General features: G+C 42.1%; 2 protein-coding genes and 1 pseudogene across 3 annotated transcripts in view; all 3 read left to right on the plus strand.

The window, feature by feature from the left end:
• Positions 1-1,443, plus strand: part of LOC148101107 (uncharacterized) — a 22,791-nt gene extending 21,348 nt beyond the window's left edge. The window contains exon 4 of the mRNA XM_087845813.1: positions 7-1,443. The gene's annotated coding sequence lies outside the window, so the exon portion shown is untranslated. The remainder of the gene's footprint in view (positions 1-6) is intronic.
• The window catches only part of LOC148101104 (uncharacterized), a 164,441-nt pseudogene that overhangs the window by 60,161 nt on the left and 84,280 nt on the right, over positions 1-20,000 (plus strand). The window lies entirely within an intron of this gene.
• Positions 3,503-20,000, plus strand: part of LOC148101108 (uncharacterized) — a 21,674-nt gene continuing 5,176 nt past the window's right edge. The window contains exons 1-2 of the mRNA XM_087845812.1: positions 3,503-3,551; positions 19,884-20,000. The exon at positions 19,884-20,000 is cut by the window's right edge and continues 254 nt beyond it. The gene's annotated coding sequence lies outside the window, so the exon portion shown is untranslated. The remainder of the gene's footprint in view (positions 3,552-19,883) is intronic.

Raw genomic sequence — 20,000 nt, forward strand, 5'->3', positions numbered from 1 at the left:
GTTTAGAAGCAGAGTGACACAGATGGATCCAGTTCTCAACCCTGTCATCGCTGTGGGAAAGACTTTTTTTGTGACCTTTGTGGAAAAACTTTCAGTCATCGCAGGACTCTGAAAATACATCAACGTAGACACACTGGAGACAAAATGAACTACTGTAAAGAATGCGGCAGAGGCTTCACCACTTCAAAGGACTTCAAACAATATGAACTCCTTCACAGTGGGGTTAAAAAGCACGTCTGCGATCAGTGTGGGTCATCCTTCATCCGTGCACATCAGCTTCAAAAGCGAGTCCACACATGGGAGAAACCATACAAGTGCAGACACTGTGACAAAACTTTTTCACAATCATGTGATCATACTAAGTATGAAAGAGAACTTCATCTGTGAAAGAGTTTGAGTAATCTCAGTTCATACTCCACTCACAAACAATTCCATGTTACGAATAACCTGTTACGTCTTGATTCCTGCTTTTAAGTATATCTTGTAAACAGTACATTTGCATAACACCTGAAACCAGTCCAATGAATGAACAATGGGCTGTGAGGTCAATTTCTTGAACATTAATAAGCAAATTCTTATGACCATTGATCAACAACCACTGGTCAATGGCCATGAGTACCATTCACAGAGTAAAAATTTGCATAATGATTATGAAGGAACTTGTTTTACTGTTACCAATGTTCAAAAACATTTACTAAATGATCTCCTCTGTGCAAACATCAGCGTGATGCAGGACTGAAATCATTGGCATCCCTGGATCACAGTGAATCTGAAGAGACAGAAAGATCCTCTTCTGGTTTCAGGGTCAGACTTAAACCCTTGAGATCAGGCTCCACAGAGTTCAGGTGGAGTCTCCTGATCTGATGAGGCAGCTATTAATGAAAATGTGCCTCGTTACATTTTAAGCTTTCTAAACTGTTCTACTGTAGTGTTTGTGTTGAGTGGTTAGCTCAATCTTGTTTCCTGTTATCATGTTTTTATTGAATGCATCAATCCATGTTTTCTGCAGGGTTTTTTTCAGCTTGTTTGTTATGAAATCCTACAACAGTTAAACCAAAATTTTATATGTTAAATAAAGAAATGGTTTAGTGACAAAGAGTTTGAGCCGTGATGTCATGGTTCCGAATAGGTAGATATCTTCAGCACTCAGGCTCACCCGAGCCCAGACTTCTCGTTGAGAAAGGGGTGTCAATTGCATTTAGGGACCAGTTGATCAAATCCATAATTCCTCTTTTAGGTTTTAGAGAACAGACTGTGAGAAAAGGTTCCAGGGACGATACAAAAAAAACACGAGACTAGACAAGGACATAAGCAGGGAAGATAAGGGAGAGGAGAAAAAGTGCGTCCGCCTCCTCTGAGAGCCAAAGAAGATTTAAGCAGATCTTTAATCTTTTATCTCCCTGTAATGAAGTCTGCGTGATGTCTGAGTGTAGTCATGTGACAGCTGTGCAGAAAATGGTTATTGAAGTAAAAGCCAGCAGGTCTCATCTAAACGCATCTTAAGTGCAGAAGGCAAAACCTATGTACCAAAAGCACATTTTGGTCATTGCATTATCAGTGACAGCAGCTGGTGTGGTTCTGCACTGGACGAAGAAAAGAGGTAAAATGATATTATGCCCTCTTTTGAATTTACGTGCTGCTTGCATCGATGATGCTTTACAGGTCAGGGGACTATGACTGAATACGGTCATGTTCGGTTTCGTGTAGCGATGGCGAGATGAGGCCTCGTGAAGCGTTTCAGCACAAACTGTATCCATGCTGTGTCGACACAGTGTTGCTGTTTTGCTCCATGCTGACACCTGCTGGACCTTAAATATCATTGCAGGCAACTTACTTGAGACTCACAACAGACACTGATTCAATGACCAAGTCATACACTGTAAGGTGTTGTACTTTCCATGGAATCATTTTATATCTTTTACATACAAATATTTTACACATCTTTATTTTGTACTCTACAAATATATTGTGAATGACATTAAGTGAAAATTAAAATGAAAGTATTGTGAATGTAATATTACCCATTTGACTCAGAGTTTATTATAAATTTCTATTCAGAAAAATAAGTTTATCCAATGTTTTGCATTCAGTCTATTGCATTTTTTTTACACCATTTCCCCAGCTTTGGAAAACTCACAGGCACAGATGAAGCTGGGGTACACAAAAGCTGTAAAGCCAGGTGGAAAAGGTTCTGATAAGATGTCTTCCTTTTCCCCCAGTACGTTAAACGATCCTCTGATCTTGGAATTTTTCTCTCCGACACTCTCCACAACACTAAGGGGTTGGCAGTCCTTTATAATAAAATCTAGGACTGCCTGGTCCAGAACAGTCTTCCTAGATGCTTGATTTCAAAATAATAAAACACATATTAATTTTAAAAAAAAATGATGATAAAGCTGTTCAGTGTCAATATAGGCCTACCAGTGTTCATCCTCGGTGTGTTTGTCTCCTCATTTTCACGTTTGGCTCTGTAATGCCTAAACACTGAGGAGGTGCTTTTGTTTGTGTAAGAAATAAAGCTCCGCAGAACAGATGCGACATTTAACCTGCATAACATGAAATAAATAATTTACACTTCAAGTCACATTGCTGTTTTTCCTATTCTGATAGGTTACACTGAAACAAAGACAGACAAACAGTTACCTTATTTGCAGTTAAAAGATCAAAATGATCCCACACAGCAGAAACATTTCTTTTTCTTTCGGGCTCCATTTTGTTATGGAGAGAGATGTGTTGTTGTTTTTTTATCTTTGCGAGAGTAATTTTGTGTTTTTTTGGTGGCGACTCATTCCGTTGACAGATGCGGATGCGGTACCTTTTAAACACAGTTTGGCGTGTTGGCAATGAGCGATACAGCAGCTGTGTCGATCACGTGACTTTTTCTTAAAGCGACGCACGCAGGCTTTGCTGCGTGAGCTTGATACGTGCGTCGGTGCGTCAGTGTTGCAGGACCCATCACATTAAATAATTTTTTTTGTTTCTGTTGCACATTTGTCCCACAGCTTTGAAAACCAGTTACATGTTTAATCCGATGATCCTGCAACATTTTCAGGTTTGTTTGGGAGAGTTTTTGGTGACAAAATATGCAAATGGGTGTTCAACAGAAAATAACAATATACACGACAAGTTACAAAACCCCCGCAGATTTAATAAGTTTGTTTTTGAGTTGAATATCGCATATTATTCATTTTGACCTGTAACACAGTCTGAAGTGTATTTCATGCCTGTAACTTCACTTTCACGTGTAAACACGCCCCTTTTTTAACCTTTGCAGCAGGAATTATGGTTCTGAATTTAAAAAAGAAACATAAAAAAACTCACTGCACCATAACTTTTATGATTTTAATGAAAACGTTAATGAAAAAAACTTTGACTACAGGCAGCTTTGTGTTTGACTTTATCCACCTCATGTAAAAGCGTTTATTCAAACTGTGGACAGTAGGTCCCTGCGGTGAGGTGGAGGCGGGACACAGCGGAGAATGTAACAGTAATGGTGGGTAAACGGAGCTCGTATTTGTTGATCTGGATCTTTCTGACGATTGTAGATGGAGGTGAGGGAGATGTTTGCTGTCAGTTGATCTGTAAAAAACATTTTAGGGAACTTGGTCGAAACTTTTCACTGTATTCAGTTTTTACGCTTTGGCTCTTGTTATGTTTACATACACTGCTAAGATGGTGAAGGGTTGCTTTACAAGGGGGACTGAATATGAACATATACTCAGTTACCAGTAGGGGGCTCTGTGACTAATAGTGATAGAAGGATAGAAGAAGAGAAGTGTATGGTGATATGTTTTGGATGGCTAACTACTGCTGAATACACGTTCCATTATAAACCAAGCCGTCTCCGTTCTTCTGTCGAAACACCACAAATTGGCGACGAGGATGAGTACATCAGTTCCGAGTCCACCATCTTTTCTTCCACATGTGGGTGAGCCGCCGATTCCATTTACTACATGGCGGAAAATATTCGACAATTACATGCTAGTAATCAATGCCACGGGAGACGCATGGCCGGATGCTAGGAAACGCGCTGTTTTGCTACACTGCTTGGGCCCAGAGGGACAGCGGTTATTCTACACATTACCGGAGCAAGGTGATACATATGCTGACGCCATGAGCGCACTGGAGAAGCACTTTGTGCCGAAAGTGAATGTCGTGGCGTGCCGTCATACATTCAGACAGCGTATTCAACGAGCGGATGAGACTGTTTCTCAGTATGTGGTGGCTCTGAGAGCGTTAGCTTCATCTTGTAACTTTGGACAAATGGAAAGTGAAATGATAAGAGTTCAGTTAATCTCCAACACTCATCTCAGCGCTGTGAAAGACAAACTGTTACTGGAGGACGATCTCACACTGGATAAGGCTCTAACTATTGCAGGCCAGGTGGAAGCAGCAGTCAAAAACGCTACTCTACTCTCCACACCCGGCTCATTTCCGACCGCGCCTGTTCAGACAGTCGACGCGCCAAATTTCCACTCTCACCAGAAGAGAGGACCTCGCCCTGCTAAAGGCTGCACTCCAGACCAACGCAAACGGGGAGGTTCAAAGCAGCAGCAGCGGAAGTGCTTCAGGTGTGGTTCTCACAAGCATTTAGCTAATGATAAAAACTGCCCGGCTGCTTCTTCAAAATGCAACAACTGCGGGAAAAAGGGACATTTTGCCAAGGTATGTAAGTCGTCAGTCAGTGAAGTGAGAGAAGTAGTGGTTCCAGAATTGGCAGTACTGTGCGTGCAAGATGCTAAAATGATGGCAGCTATTCAAGATAAGCTTACCTGCACTGTCGACATTGAAACTGTACAAGGTGGTTCTAAGATGGTAGAGCTGATAGTAGACACTGGAGCTTCTGTGTCTATTCTGCCAGAAACTATCTACAGACAGTATTTTGCAGACTGTTCACTGGTGCGACCTAAAGTCAAACTAGTTACTTATGGTAAATGGTAAATGGACTGATTCTTATATAGCGCTTCTCTACTCTCTCGGAGCACTCAAAGCGCTCTATACAACATGCCATATTCACCCAATCACACCCATTCTCACAAGCACTTTATCTATACTTAGTGCTATTTTAACTACATTCACACACATTCATACTCCGATGGATGCATCGGAGAGCAACTTGGGGTTAGTATCTTGCCCAAGGATACTTGACATGCAGACTGGAGGAGCCAAGGATCGAAACACAAACCTTCCGATCAGTAGGTGACCTGCTCTACCTCCTGAGCTACAGCCACCAAGATGAGTTACCTGTGATGGGTTGTCTGCCTGCATCAGTTACACTGCATGCACAGAATGAAAAAGTTCCTGCTTCCTTCTACATTGTCAAAGCTGGTTCCTCGCTATTAGGCCTCGACCTCATTAGAGCACTGAACGTCTGCATCGTCGGAGGCAAAGTGGACCGCATTCAGGAAGAAACTGCAGATGAGCCGGATTCTACTAACCGGAAGTCTGCTGTATACAATGTTGATCCTATTCCACCAGCTCAACTTGGATGTGTTAAAGGGTTCATCCATAAAGTACAGGTAAACAACAATGTGCAGCCTGTACGTCAAAAGCTGAGACGCCTGCCATTAAGTGTACGTACAGAGGTATCAGCGGAACTCTCTCGCTTACTCAAAGCTGGCATAATTGAAAGGATCGATGCAGCTGAGTGGGTGAGTCCTCTGGTCGTGGCCCGGAAGCGCAAAAGGGAGTTGAGACTGTGTGTTGACCTTCGTGAACCCAATAAGAGCATCATTGCTGACTGCCATCCTCTTCCTCATATGGAGGATCTGTTTTCTGAGTTGGCGGGTGCCACTCACTACAGCCAGATTGATCTGAGCTCAGCATACCACCAATTACCTTTGCATCTGGAGAGCCGCAAGCTGACTGCTTTTATCACTCATGAGGGACTGTTCCAGTTCACACGTGTTCCATTTGGCCTAGCATCAGCACCTTCGGCTTTCCAGAAAATGATGCAAATGGTCCTGAAAGATCTGCCTGGTGTTCGCAACTACTTGGACGACATCATCGTCTACGGAACATCAAAGGAGGTGCATGATACATGCCTGCAAGCTGTCCTCCAACGTCTCAGAGACGTCGGCCTGCAGATTAATGCTGGGAAAAGTTCCTTCTGCCAGTCACACATTACATTCCTGGGCCATGTAATCTCAAAGGAAGGCCTGCGTCCAAGCCAACATCACCTTACTGCTATTGCTGAGGCTCCTGCTCCAAAGGATATGGCTGCATTGCGCTCGTTCCTGGGTTTGTCATCCTGGTTCAGTAAATTTATTCCAGATTATGCTACACTGGTGGAGCCACTGCGACAGTTGCTGAGAACAGACATGAAAGTTGAACTCCAGTGGAACGAGGCAGCACACGAGAGCTTCAGTAACCTGAAAAAACTCCTTCTGGAAAGTCCTGCACTTGCCGTCTATAACCCTGACTTACCTGCTTTTATCACCACAGACGCATCAGACTACGGGCTAGGCGCTGTGTTGACACAGTTACATCCAGATCAAGTGGAGCGGGTTGTGGCGTTCGCCTCCCGAACACTGTCTCCTGCTGAAAGAAAGTACTCCACCACAGAAAAGGAGGCGTTAGCCTGTGTCTGGGCGGTGGAAAGATGGCGTACATATGTATGGGGCCGCAGGTTCACGCTTCGTACTGACCACCAAGCTCTTACTACCCTTCTCAGCACCAAAGGTATGAACAGAGCGGGCATGAGAATCGCACGATGGTCTGCAAGGTTGATGTGTTTTCAGTACGATGTGCAGTACCGTCCTGGTGTTCAGAATGTCATCGCAGACTGCCTCTCACGGGTTCCCCTGACGTACTCCAGCACTGACATTGATGCTGAAAAAGACCTTCTCTTGGAGATAGCTGAAGTTTCTCCTCTCTTGACAGCAACACCGTTAGCGGATTTTAAAGCTGAATGTGAGGACTGCCCTGACCTTTCTCTGCTGCGACAGGTTATCCACTCACGCTGGCCTAAGGTGAAAAGGTCTCTCCCACCTGAGATGCAGCCGTATTTCCTGGTGCGACATGAACTTGCTGTGGAATCACCGTTGGTTTTCCGGGGGACACGTCTGGTGGTCCCAAGGTCCCTGCGAGAAAAGGTGATATGCCTCGCACACGAAGGTCACCAGGGCATAGTTCGCACAAAGCAGCGGCTCAGAGAGCTTTACTGGTGGCCATGCATGGATACTCAAGTCCATGCGATTCTGTCATCATGCTCAGTCTGTCAATCGTGTGACAAAACGGCCAAAACTGCTCCTGCTCCCTTACAGCCGGTTCAGTTTCCAGATGGTCCCTTTCAGCATGTGGCCATTGACATTGTTGGACCTTTTGACCGTGGGTCGCAGGACTGCAGGTTTGCTATCACACTGGTCGATTACTTCAGCAAATGGCCAGAAGTAGCCTTTACTTCATCAGCTACTACAGACACTGTTATTAGGTTCTTGTCTTCAGTTTTTGCACGGGAAGGAAACCCTTGTGAGCTTACGGCAGATAATGGACCACAATTCACTTCATCTGCCTTTGCTGATTTCCTGAAGGAAAGGGGCATCAAGCACATTAGAACAAGTGTGTATCACCCTCAAGCGAACGGGTGTGTTGAAAGATTCAACAGAGTACTGAAGGACTGTGTTCAGGCTGCACAGGTGTCCCAGAAGCCGTGGAAGCTCGCCGTAACAGAGATGCTACAGAATTACCGTGCTACAGCTCATGCAACAACTGGAGCAGCTCCGTTTCAGCTTCTCAGAGGGAGACCAATGAGAACAAAGCTAAATGTCCTGCCATTTCCCAAAGACACAGGACAGTATGACCAATGCAGGGCCAGAGTCTTTCACCAGCAACGTAGGAGTAAATGCTACACTGATGCTAAGAGGGGGGCAAAACCTCCCCAGCTTGTGGTCGGTGACAGGGTGCGGATACGTAAGCCTTTCCGAGTGGGGAAGGGAGAGAGACAGTTCACTGATCCATTGTCAGTGCAGCAACAGACTGGACTGAGCACCTTCATCTTGAGTGATGGACAGCGATGGAATGCAGCCCGTCTCTCACTTTGCCGAGCAGAGAATGCTGAGCCGTTGCAGGCTGGTGAAGAGGTTGAAAACAACACAAGATAAACTCCTAAAAGACCTTCTGTTCCTAACAGACCGAGACAGTTACCAGCTTGGACCAAGGATTATGTAATGAAATGAGTTTAAAAAAAAAAAAAAAAAAGTGGGAAAATAACACACTTGAGCTGTTGGATGCTAATGTTAAGTTCCATACTGCTAGTTCTGAGGTCCAAGTATAATAGATGATTGATTTACTGTGATTTATTTGTGAAGTTTTGTGACTTAAGGTTGTTAAGTTACTACAGTAACCTTAACTGTACAAGTATTCATTATAAAGGACGATTTAGGCACCATAACAAGATGGGTATGTTAAGATCACAGGTATAGTTCAAACACCCAGTAGTGTTATAAGTGAAATAGGTTCAGCAAGCAGTATTGAAAATGCTGTCTGGTTGCAAAGTTTACTACTGATAATGTTATGTGCAAATAGTAATGTTACCATGCTAAGTAAGTAATACTGAGGTAGTAGAATTCTGTGAGAATGAGGAGAAATGTTATGTTTACATACACTGCTAAGATGGTGAAGGGTTGCTTTACAAGGGGGACTGAATATGAACATATACTCAGTTACCAGTAGGGGGCTCTGTGACTAATAGTGATAGAAGGATAGAAGAAGAGAAGTGTATGGTGATATGTTTTAGATGGCTAACTACTGCTGAATACACGTTCCATTATAAACCAAGCCGTCTCCGTTCTTCTGTCGAAACACCACAGCTCTGCGACTGGACTTCCTTGGACTTCTTTGGACGTTTCGTGAAGGCACTTACTGCTCCCTCGTGACAAGGCGGGGTTTGTTCATTTATCTATTTATTTATTATCCCTGGCTGGAACTGAACCAACGAACTTTTGCTCAGAAGTAACAAAAATAAAGATCTACAATAACCATCTTAACAGAGTACAGGCTGTGATAATAAGCTCACACTCAGGTCTGTCCAACAAATGTTTTTGACGTCTGTGTTCTTCAAAAGATGCATAAACTTTATAATTAAAAAAATTAAAAATCAGGAAACAAACTCAGTCCGACTACACGGGATTTCCTGCGACGGAGGGAAAGCCCTGAAAATCTCAGCAGGCTGAACAAAAACCTAAACGTAGACATGATGTCGCAGTCAGGATTTGGGTAATGCGTCGTATTTATCAGTGGGACTGGAAATGCTTTTAAAGTGGAGAAGTTAACGGTCGGGCTGGGTGGGAGACGTCCTCTTCCTGAGCGACTACAATGGGACAGCAGCAAAAGCAAATCTCGGCTTTTATTCATAGCCAAAGCCAGTTACACGAGTCTGGACGGCACGTCAGTGAATGGGCTCCATAGTTAACTTTGATTATTAGAGGAAACTGTAGTTTGGTTATTGGGGCTTAGAGCAGAGGAGACATGCATCACTGTGCCTGTTAATCATGTAAATATAATCAGTAACTGAAGTCCTTGTGTCTTTAGTGGGTCTGAATATTTACGAAGATCAAGTATCAATGTTACTTCCTTTTTCCCTTCCTCTTCTGAAAACCTCATTCTAAGTAGTTTAAACATTTCAGTTTACTTTCCAATCAGTCCGCCCTGTTTTACTTACAAAATATTAAATTCTAAACAGAAGTCTAAATTCTGTCATTTAGGTTGTAAAAATACAGCATATCGAAACACAACATAGCTAAAGATCTACAATAATTAAGAGAGTACAGGCTGTAATAATAAGCTCACACTCAGGGTTAGACACAATGTTAATAATGTCTGAGACCTACAGTCAAAAAGTTCTAGTTCTAGTTCTAGAGATCTAGTTCCACTGTTGGTCAGAAAATAACCCGAAGCTGGGGGGCGCTCGTGTACACTGATGGAGTAGGACGCACTCTTCTCAGCTCCGCACTTTTCTTCTTTTTTTCCAACAATTTGACGCGACACCCTGACTCTTTACTTAACTGGTCAACAGCACTACTGCTTTGCATCGACTACGATAAATACTGGACGACATGCCGCCTAAAAAAGACGCAACACACTGCCAGAAAGCAGTAGCTGAAAATTCTGCGAGCACCGACGCCATACTAGCAGCTATCGCTAGCCTAAAAACTTCTATGGAGACCCGCCTTGACACAATTGAGTCTACTCTGTCTAAGCTCCAGGCAGATATCCGGTCATCCGAACAGCGTCTAGATGTTATTGATGAGTCGCTTACTACAATGGATGGCCGTGTTTGTATGCTTGAAGCTACATGCAAGGAACTAATGGCGGCCACCGATAACCTGTGTGGCAAGCTAGGCCAGATGGAGGCGCGCTCGCGTCGGGCCAACATTAGGATTGTTGGAGTGAAGGAAGGTGCTGAGGGCGGTAAGCCTGCGGACTTTGTTTCATCCCTGCTGCTGGATGTGTTGGGGAAAGACAACTTTATTAAGCCGATAAAAGTGGAGAGGGCACACCGCACCCTTAGACCAAAACCAACGGCTGGCCAGCGACCGAGGGCTATTATAGCCAAGTTGTGGCATGTCCTGCGTCTGGCACGCCAACATGCTCCGTTGAGCTGTGATGGAGAGAATCTGTCCATCTTCCCCGACTACGCTGCGGAGGTCCTTGCGCAGCGGATGGCCTTCAATGCGGTCAGGAAAAAGCTTAGCGCCTCCGGAGCGACGTGCAGTCTGCGCTACCCGGCCCAGCTTCGGGTAGTTCACAACAACATCACTAACACGTTCAAGTCTCCTGCTGAAGCTGAACGTTTTGCGGACTCACTGTAATCGTGACCTGGTAATATATTTGTTCATGTTGTTGATGCGGCTGTATTTTTGAACATTCTCACTCTTCTCTTCCTATAGTGAGAGTCGCGATTCATTCAATCATTTTTTGAATGCTTCTGTGGTGATAGCTTTCTATCATTGTTTGTGCTTTGTTTTTTTGCTACGATGTCTTAAAACTTTTCTCTGTCGTGAAGTACTGAGAACGTTTATATTATAACTTTGGTTATACACAAGTCATTTTCTATGTTTGCGTCTTTTTTTTCTTTTTTTACCCAATCAGTCGATTTATGGGTGTAACTATTGTTTTGATTAATGGAGTCTGGTGCGGAGCTGCCGTATACGGAGGATATTTTTTTCTCCTTTTCTTTTTGTGTTTTTGTGCTCCTCTTCCCGGCAGTCCCCTTAATGCACGCTGGGATGGGCCGCAGTGGTTCTTGTTCTTTTTTGCGGCCTTTTTCTTTTTGGGGGGTGGGGTTCAGTGTTCTTGTTGTTAATTTTGTTTTAACCTTTTTTATGCCAGTCCTTTGTATTATTTTTCACCAGTCCATATGTCATACCACCTCTCATTTAGATGCGGGGTAACAATGCTACTGGTTTAGGAACATGTCCTTTGACGTTTACATCTTGGAATTGCAAGGGCCTAGGCAGAGCTTTGAAACGTGGGAAGGTTATGTCACATTTGAAGCATTTATCTTCTGATATCATTTTTCTTCAGGAAACTCATATTCACTCCAATGAACAGAGACGTTTAAGAGCAAATTGGGTGTCGCAGGTTTACCAGTCCACTTTCACATCTAAGGCCAGAGGTGTTGCTATACTCATACGGAAAACCACTCCATTTATATTTGGATCCGTCGTTACTGATCCGGGTGGGAGATTTGTTTTGGTCTCTGGGTCCATTAACTCTTTTCCACTGGTCTTGCTAAATATCTATGCCCCTAATTTTGACTGTCCTGACTTCTTTTCCAAAATATTTAACCTAATTTCTGAATATAATATGTCTAATATAATAATTGGTGGTGATTTTAACTGCTATTTTGATCCTGTTTTGGATAGATCGTCTACAAAAACAGCCCCCACTACTAGATCTACGGCAGTTTTGAACAATCTGGTAAAATCACACAACATGGTAGACGTTTGGAGGCTTCAGCATCCAAATGACAGGCAATATTCCTTTTTTTCACCTGTACATCGTAGCTTTACCAGAATAGATTACTTTGTTACAGATTCTAGACTATTACCCAGTATTATCAGCTCTGCTTATCATCAAATCTTGATTTCTGATCATGCCCCACTTACCATGAAAATAGATTTTAATTTACAACCTCGAATTTTCAATTGGAAATTCAATTCTACCCTTCTGTCAGACAAAACTTTCTCCACTTATGTTTCCACAGAGATTTCAGATTTCTTAAAACATAACGACAACGGTGAGGTCTCTGATTCCACTCTTTGGGAATCTTTTAAGGCAGTATTGCGTGGCAAGATCATCTCCTTTCAAACATTTTCGAAAAGAACTAGATTAAATCGTCTGTCCCAAATTGAGTCTGAATTATCAACATTAGAGGAGGCACTTCGCCAATCTGATACTGAGGACATATCTAATGCTATTCTAAAACTGAAACTCGAATACAATCATATTTTGGGAACCCAAGTCGGTAGCGATATTATTAAATTGAAACAAAGACACTTTGAGTTGGGAGATAAACCCCATAAATTACTTGCCAGACAATTAAAAGATGTGCAAGCCCATCGCACCATACACAAAATTGCCTCCTCTACCGGTGAATTAATTACTGATCCTAAGCTGATTAATGACAGATTTGTTGAGTTTTTCAGCACACTGTACTCTTCTAAATCGAACGCCACTGACTCTGAGCTTTTTAGCTTTCTTAACTCTCTGAGTATTCCAACCCTTACAGAATCTGCCACCCAAGCACTTGAAGCTGACTTCAGCATCACAGAAGTCAAAGCTGCTATCCTTTCTTTCCTTAGCGGTAAAGCCTGCAGACCGGATGGGTTCAACATAGAATTTTATAAAGCCAATATTGATATAATCGCTCCACTTTTACTCAGAATGGTGAACTGCTCTATTGCACGGGGCTCTTTCCCTGATAGCATATATGATGCCCACGTTTGTCTTCTCCCTAAGAAGGACAGAGACCCCACCAATGTGACTTCATATCGCCCACTTAGTTTATTAAACTGTGATCAAAAAATCATTGCAAAAGTCTTGTCTTCACGCCTTAATAAAGTTTTGGGCACTTTAATTCAACACGATCAAACTGGGTTTATCCCAGACAGATTTGCTTTCTCTAATACCCGTCGTCTATTGAATGTACTGTATGGAATAAATCCTCCAAATTCAGCTGTTATTTCATTAGATGCACAACAAGCTTTCGATCAAATTGAGTGGAAATACCTGTTTGCTACACTTGAGAAATTTGGCTTTGGTAGTAATTTTACAACTTTGGTACGTATGCTGTATGCACGGCCAAGATCATCGGTACTGACAAATTTTGATAGATCACATCCATTTCTACTCCACCGGGGGACTAGGCAGGGTTGCTGTTTATCTCCACTGCTCTTTGCTCTAGCTATGGAGCCTCTGGCCATTGCAGTTAGAAGCAGCTCTGATATTGTAGGTATATCTTGTGGTCCTGTCAAATCCACTATAACTCTATATGCAGATGATGTGGCTCTAACACTGTCTGATGCTAGGCTCTCTTTGCCTCCCCTGCTTCATCTCATTAACAAATTTGGACAACTCTCTGGTTTCACAATTAATTGGGACAAGTCCATTTTTATGCCACTGGTAGATGGGCTTACCTTTTAAAACCACCAGCAGTCACTTTAAATACCTAGGTATTAACATTCCCAGAAACCCTAAGCTGCTATTTAAATTGAACTTTCAGGTACTTATTGATAGTATTAAAGCTAAGATAGATAAATGGACTCTTCTCCCACTTTCTTTAATTGGACGTGTCAATATTATTAAAATAGTAGTACTTCCTAAATTTATTCATCTTTTCCAAAACATACCCATTTTTCTCACCTCATCTTTTTTTAAAACTATCGACTCTATCATTTTGTCTTTCATCTGGGCAAATAAACCCCATAGAATTTCAAAGGCACACTTGCAGAAACCCTCCTCTGAGGGCGGATTAGGCCTTCCAGTTTTCAGGCACTACTATTGGGCTTGCAATGCCAGAACGTGGGTTTTCTGGAACAGTGTTTCAGCTGTTTCTGCTGTTCAGAAGGGAGGCGGTCCTTCTTGGCCTTTGATAGAGGCACACAATGCTAAATCAATTTTTGGTATATCACTTGATGGTATTCTGTTTTCTAAGCCCAACATACATACCAAACTTTTAAGTAATGATTTTGTCCTAGGTCATTCTCTTAGGATCTTAAAGCAAGTTAGGGGTGCTTTGTGCCTTCCAGACCTATCCATTTTTGCTCCCATAACTGAAAACCTTTCTTTTTCACCTGGCTTGATGGACCCTGTGTTTAAGCATTGGTCAGCATTAGGTCTTCACACTATTAAGGATCTCTACATCGACAATTGTTTTGCTTCATTTGCTCAGTTGCAATCAAAATTTATGCTCCCCTCCGCTCATTTATTTAGATACTTACAAATTAGGAATTTTGTTAAACACTCTTTTACCCATCTGGATAAGCCCCCTGCTCATAGTGAGTTTTATGATTATTTGATTAAAAATCCCACTTCCAAACACCTAATCAGCCAATTTACTACACTTTTTACACTTATACCACCTACTAATTACATCAAGGATGCTTGGGTTAAGGACTTGGAAGTAGACATATCGGATGCTTTGTGGGCCAATGGGTTGAAGAAGATTAAAGAATGCTCTGTTAATGCCAGACTACAACTTATACAGTTCAAGGTCCTTCATCGTTTGCATTTTTCTAAAACAAAGCTATGCAGCATTTTTCCGTCTATTTCGTCTTTGTGTGACAGATGCAAAGCAATGGATGGAACCCTTGGTCACCTTTTCTGGTCTTGCCCCACACTCAGGAGTTTCTGGGCAGAGATATTTAATATATATAACCGGATTTATGACTTAAAATTAGAGCCGGATGGTGTACTTGCAGTGCTAGGCTGCTCCCTAACCTCATTGGCACTCAGACGTCCTCTTCAGAAAGCCTTAATGTTTGGCATGATTGTAGCTAAAAGACTTATTCTTAGAGCCTGGAAATCACCATCTCCTCCACTGTTCAGGGTTTGGCTACGTGAGATGATTGCTTGTTTGTATATTGAAGAGGTTCGTTATCGTTTGGCTGACACCCATTTTAAGTTTGTCGAAATCTGGGGCCCTTTTCTCAATCATATCAATGGGAATTTAACATAAACTTTAACCCATTTGACTGCACTTTGTGTTTGTGTGAAACTGCACCTCTGCCGGACCCAGGTTCCTTCCTGGACATGTTTCCCACATCTTCTGGTCTTGGTGAACTCTCCTTTGCCCTGTCTAACCTCACACAGAAGATCATCTTCTTTGGACAATGGTGTTTCTTTTGAACTTTTGATTCGTACTGGCTAACTGGTGTATTTTTATTTATTTATTTATTTATTTATTTATTTTTGTTTTTTTGTTTTTGGTTTTGGTTTTTTTCTTCCTTTTCTTTCCTGTTTTCTTGTTTGGGTTTTTTTTTGTTGTGTTTGGTTTCTGTTTTTTCTTTTTTTTCCTTTTTTTTCTTTTTCTGTGCTTAAGATTCAAAAACAATAATATTTATGTCCTTTGTCTGGTGTGCTGTTATGTAACTTTGAACTTAAAATCTTATAAATAAACATTTAAAAAAAGAAAATAACCCGAAGCTGAACGTCCAAAGGACTCTTAATGGACTTCAGGACAGACAGGTTCACTCCCCTCCCCTTTCATTGTAAACGGGTGGAATCTGTCTCCACCTTCAGGTTTTTGGGAACCCACATCTCCACTAATCTCAACTGGAGCCCCAACACCAACCTCATGGTTAAGAAGGCCCAGCAGCAGCTGCACTTCTTCTGTGTAATGGGGAAGCACAACCTGGACCAGAAGCTGCTGCTGGCCTTCTACCGCTCCTCAGTGGAGAGTGTGCTCTCCTCCTGCCTGGGTGTTTGGAGCTAGATGTGCAGGGGCCACGACTGAGAACAGGCTGCTCAGAGGGTAATTAACACTGCCCAAAAATCTCTGGCTGCCCTCTGCGACCCCTGGAGGCCATGGCCAGATCCTCCTGTCTCCGTAAAAGCAGGACTATCTCAGGTGACCTCTCGCACCCCGTCCACTACCTGTTTGACTGCTGCCCTCTGGTCACTGCCTCAGGTAAATCTCCCACTATTTAAACCCTAGTGGGAGTTGTCCATTAAGACAGAAATAATGGCTGTCCAACACAATTTTTAAGCTCTCCTCTAGTAACAGTACGAAGTTACAACATGTAAACTTTGCAGGAAGAAATGCTGCAGCTGTTACGTATACAGTGCTGTGTAAAAGTTTTGAGCCACCACTCATGTTTTTATAATTCACTAGAAAAATTGAGGAATTTGTAAACATTCATGGAAATACAGCATATAGGGCAAAATCGGCATTTACACAACTGTAACATGCTTGAAAGTCAATATTTGGTTTGACCATATTTATTCTTCAACACAGCTGAACTCTTAGGCAAGCTTATTTCTAATATTTTAAAGTAGTCTTCAGGAATATTTCACCAGGCTTCTTGAAGCAGATTTAAAGCTCTTGTTTGGATGTTGGCTGCCTTTTGTTCTGTTTTCTGTCAAGTTTTCTGCTTTAATAACGTTTAGGTTCAGGCTCAGGTGCAGTTTGGCAGTGAGTTTGGATCCACTGTCATACTGAGAAATGGCACATGGTGGATGTTCATTCTTCTCCACCTTCACAATAGAACTCTAAGATTTCTACTCTGACTTCACTTCTAGAGGCTTTTAATAGTGGCATAAATATTCAGCCCCATTGAACATTTCCACATTTTGTCACATTACAGCTGCAAACATGAATCAATTTTATTGGAATTCGACGTGAAAGACTAACACAAGGGGGGGTCCACTACCTCCATGATCCAATCTGGAGCCCCTAACCCTCAGGGTACATCTTTCACCATCTTACAATGCTGGGATTGCAGCCATTCCCCAACTCTCTGTGAGGGGTACTCATGGAATTTGATCAGTGGCTGTTGATCAATGGTCATGATTTGCATATTAATGATGAAGAAACTTATCTTACAGCTCATTGTTCATTCAGTGGGCTGTTTTTGTCATTGTGCAAATGTACTGTTTACTAGGTTTGGGAAACCTGCAGTCAGCTGAGATTGAAGAAGTCACTTGCAACACTGAAAACGCCACGTCCAGATGAACAGAATCAATTATTTTGGTACAAACAATTCACCACAAAAAGACTCAATATTCAGAAAAGCTTTAAACTGTGCAGTAAATATGTATGACAAACTCAAAACAATGTAACTTAAAACATACTGCAAAACAGTGCTGGCTCTCATTTCAGTGGGAGAAGTTTTCATGGGCATGTGCAGCTAGAATTTTACTTTAGAGGAAATGGGGTCAATGCAATTCTTAAGCATGTGTGCAAATGTCCGATGGATGGATGGACCTTTATTAATCCCTCGGGTCGGTTCCTCCGGGAAATTCAGTTTCCAGTAGCACAGCACCGACAGAAGTTGCATGTTACAGATACGCTAAGGGAAATGAGAGTAAGGATATAAGCACTAGGGCTGGGTATCGTCACTGATTTCTAGAATCGATTCAATTCCGATTCACAAGGTCCAGAATCGATTCGATCCACGATTCGATTTAATTTGATTCGATTCACTTCGATTTGAATATGGGAAATTTTGACAGTCAGAAATATTATAATTCAGATCAGTACATTTACATATTTTTGTATCTATAAAAAGGAAGCTGACACATGCAAGACTTTATCAAAGGTGTGAGCGTCACAGCAGATGCCTTTGTGTCAAAGTAACTGAGGATAAAACACAGAAAAACATGAAGGTGATTTTGCTGGCCTGGGATTTTATAAAAATATTCTGCAGTACATCAAAAACGAAAGAAAACCTTTAATCAACACATGAACATTACCTCTGAAGTTACAGCAGTTTTATTAGAGACATGGGTAAGCATTTTGCATTTTGCATAATTTTAAAAAGTTTAAATTTGTTCAGTATTGAACGGCAGAAATTAGGTTTTCTTTTCGGAAGTATATAAAACGGAAAGAAAAAAAAAGTCGGCCGATAGCGCTGTAAACAAAGGTAGACTTGTGCGTAACAAGCAAGCGAATAATGCAGAAAACCATACAGAGAGAGAGAGGGAGAGAGAAAGAGAGAGAGAGAGAGAGCTGTGAATCATGGTAGAAGCAAAACAGTAAAAGTAAGAGTGAATACATGACGATGTTTATGTGAAGCATAGTTTGGATCTTCTTTTGCTGCTGGTTCGGTCAATATTGTTTGGAGAGACATCAAACTAACAGCTTTACAATCAGCGCATAAAGGGCGTAAACACAAAGCGCGGACCCGCCGACAGATCAGAATCAGCGAGCTGTCGGCTTTCAGCCTCGACTGTGAGAAAGGCGACATCTAACTGATTCTGATCCGCGAGTTGCGCTGTGTGTTTAAGTCTTTGTGCAGAATCCGTGTTCCTGCTCTCGTTTACTGTTTTAGCTGTTTGGTGGTTGTTGAAATTTTGTGAGATTTCACCTGAGATTCTGGCATTTCGGGCAAAATTAATTTGTATTAAAAAATCGATTCAGGATTTTAATGAATCGATTTTACGTAATCCAAGCCAGAATCGATTTTAATCGATAAATCGATTATAAAAACCCACCCCTAATAAGCACACAGCCCCACTCCACTGACGACCTGCTGCTGGCCAACACCCTCAACGACTTTTACTGCCAGTTTGATGAGACATCAAGCAGCCTTGACACCTCCACCTTCCCCAACAATAGAGACACTTTGGTCCATCATCCCCCCACCTCCCCACTCCCACCAGCACAGAGCCAAAGAAGCCCCTCCTCACTCCACAGCTATGAGGATTTCACACCACCTTCTCCCACTATAACCCTTCATATTCATGAAGCAGATGTGAGGAAGCAGTTTAATCCTTTAGACCTACCACAGAACCAAGTCTGCCTGAGCTTATCTTTATATTTTTACATGTTGTAGTGCCATTTCTGGGAGTATTTCAAGTTGCTATACATCAATACAACCATTATATCCCAAATTTTAATCATATGTATGCATTAAGTCAACAGTAATAAATTGCAAAAGTGGTATTTTTACACACATTTCTAGTTAAAGACATTTCAGAGGTTCATTCCTCAAAATTGTAAATGTAAAAAAGTTGCATGAAACAGTTTCCAACCAGACGAAATTAATTTTGAGTGTCTTCATAGTTTTATTTTTGAGATACACCAATTTGTTTATACTGCAGCCACCAACTTTGTAATTCTCATTTACATGACTTATTTAAACATTCTCCTCTTGAATGCAAATTTCTTAAAAACATCTTTTATTCTTTAAGAGTAAATAAATGTGAAAGCTGTCCATCCTAAAAGAGTACAACAATGTGTAGTTTATGATGTTCTAAAGGTTTCAGCATCTTTTTGAATTTGTCACATCTGGAAAGGTATGAGTGAGCTTTCGTAACGTACTGTGAGTGATGCTCGTCAGCACACAAACCCAGAGTTTCTCTACAGGAACACAGACAGAGTTATTCCCTGTACTGTAAGGACACATTCAGCATTGTGCAGTAAATCCAGATCATCCCAGTTAAATGATTACATGGATGTGAGTGTGATCGTCAGAGCAGCACTGATCAGTGTCAGGTTATAATGTCCACAGTGTACACAAACACTAAGTTTGAGTGTGTGCAGTGAGAATTCAGTCAAAGCATTTAACTGGGGTGTGAAAAAATAAGCTGAACTCTACAGCTTGTGTGGTGCCCTGTGGCTTTAGGTGCTGACAAGCTTTCCTTCTGTTCTCCAGCATTTTCATTTACAGCCGTAAAATATCTCCATGTGTTGTTCCTCTTTCTCTCTCTCTCTTCAGTCCAAATGCGTTTTCCGTGTGCAGCCGAGTCACGTGACGGCACAGTATCAAATCCCAGCAGGGCAGAAGAAGGGGGCGGAGCAAAGTGAGTCTGCCGTGTAAGAAGAGGTGTTCGCA

This window comes from Neolamprologus brichardi, chromosome 9, assembly GCF_056152115.1.
Source record: "Neolamprologus brichardi isolate AB-2024 chromosome 9, ASM5615211v1, whole genome shotgun sequence".
In the NCBI taxonomy this organism is placed as follows: domain Eukaryota; kingdom Metazoa; phylum Chordata; class Actinopteri; order Cichliformes; family Cichlidae; genus Neolamprologus; species Neolamprologus brichardi.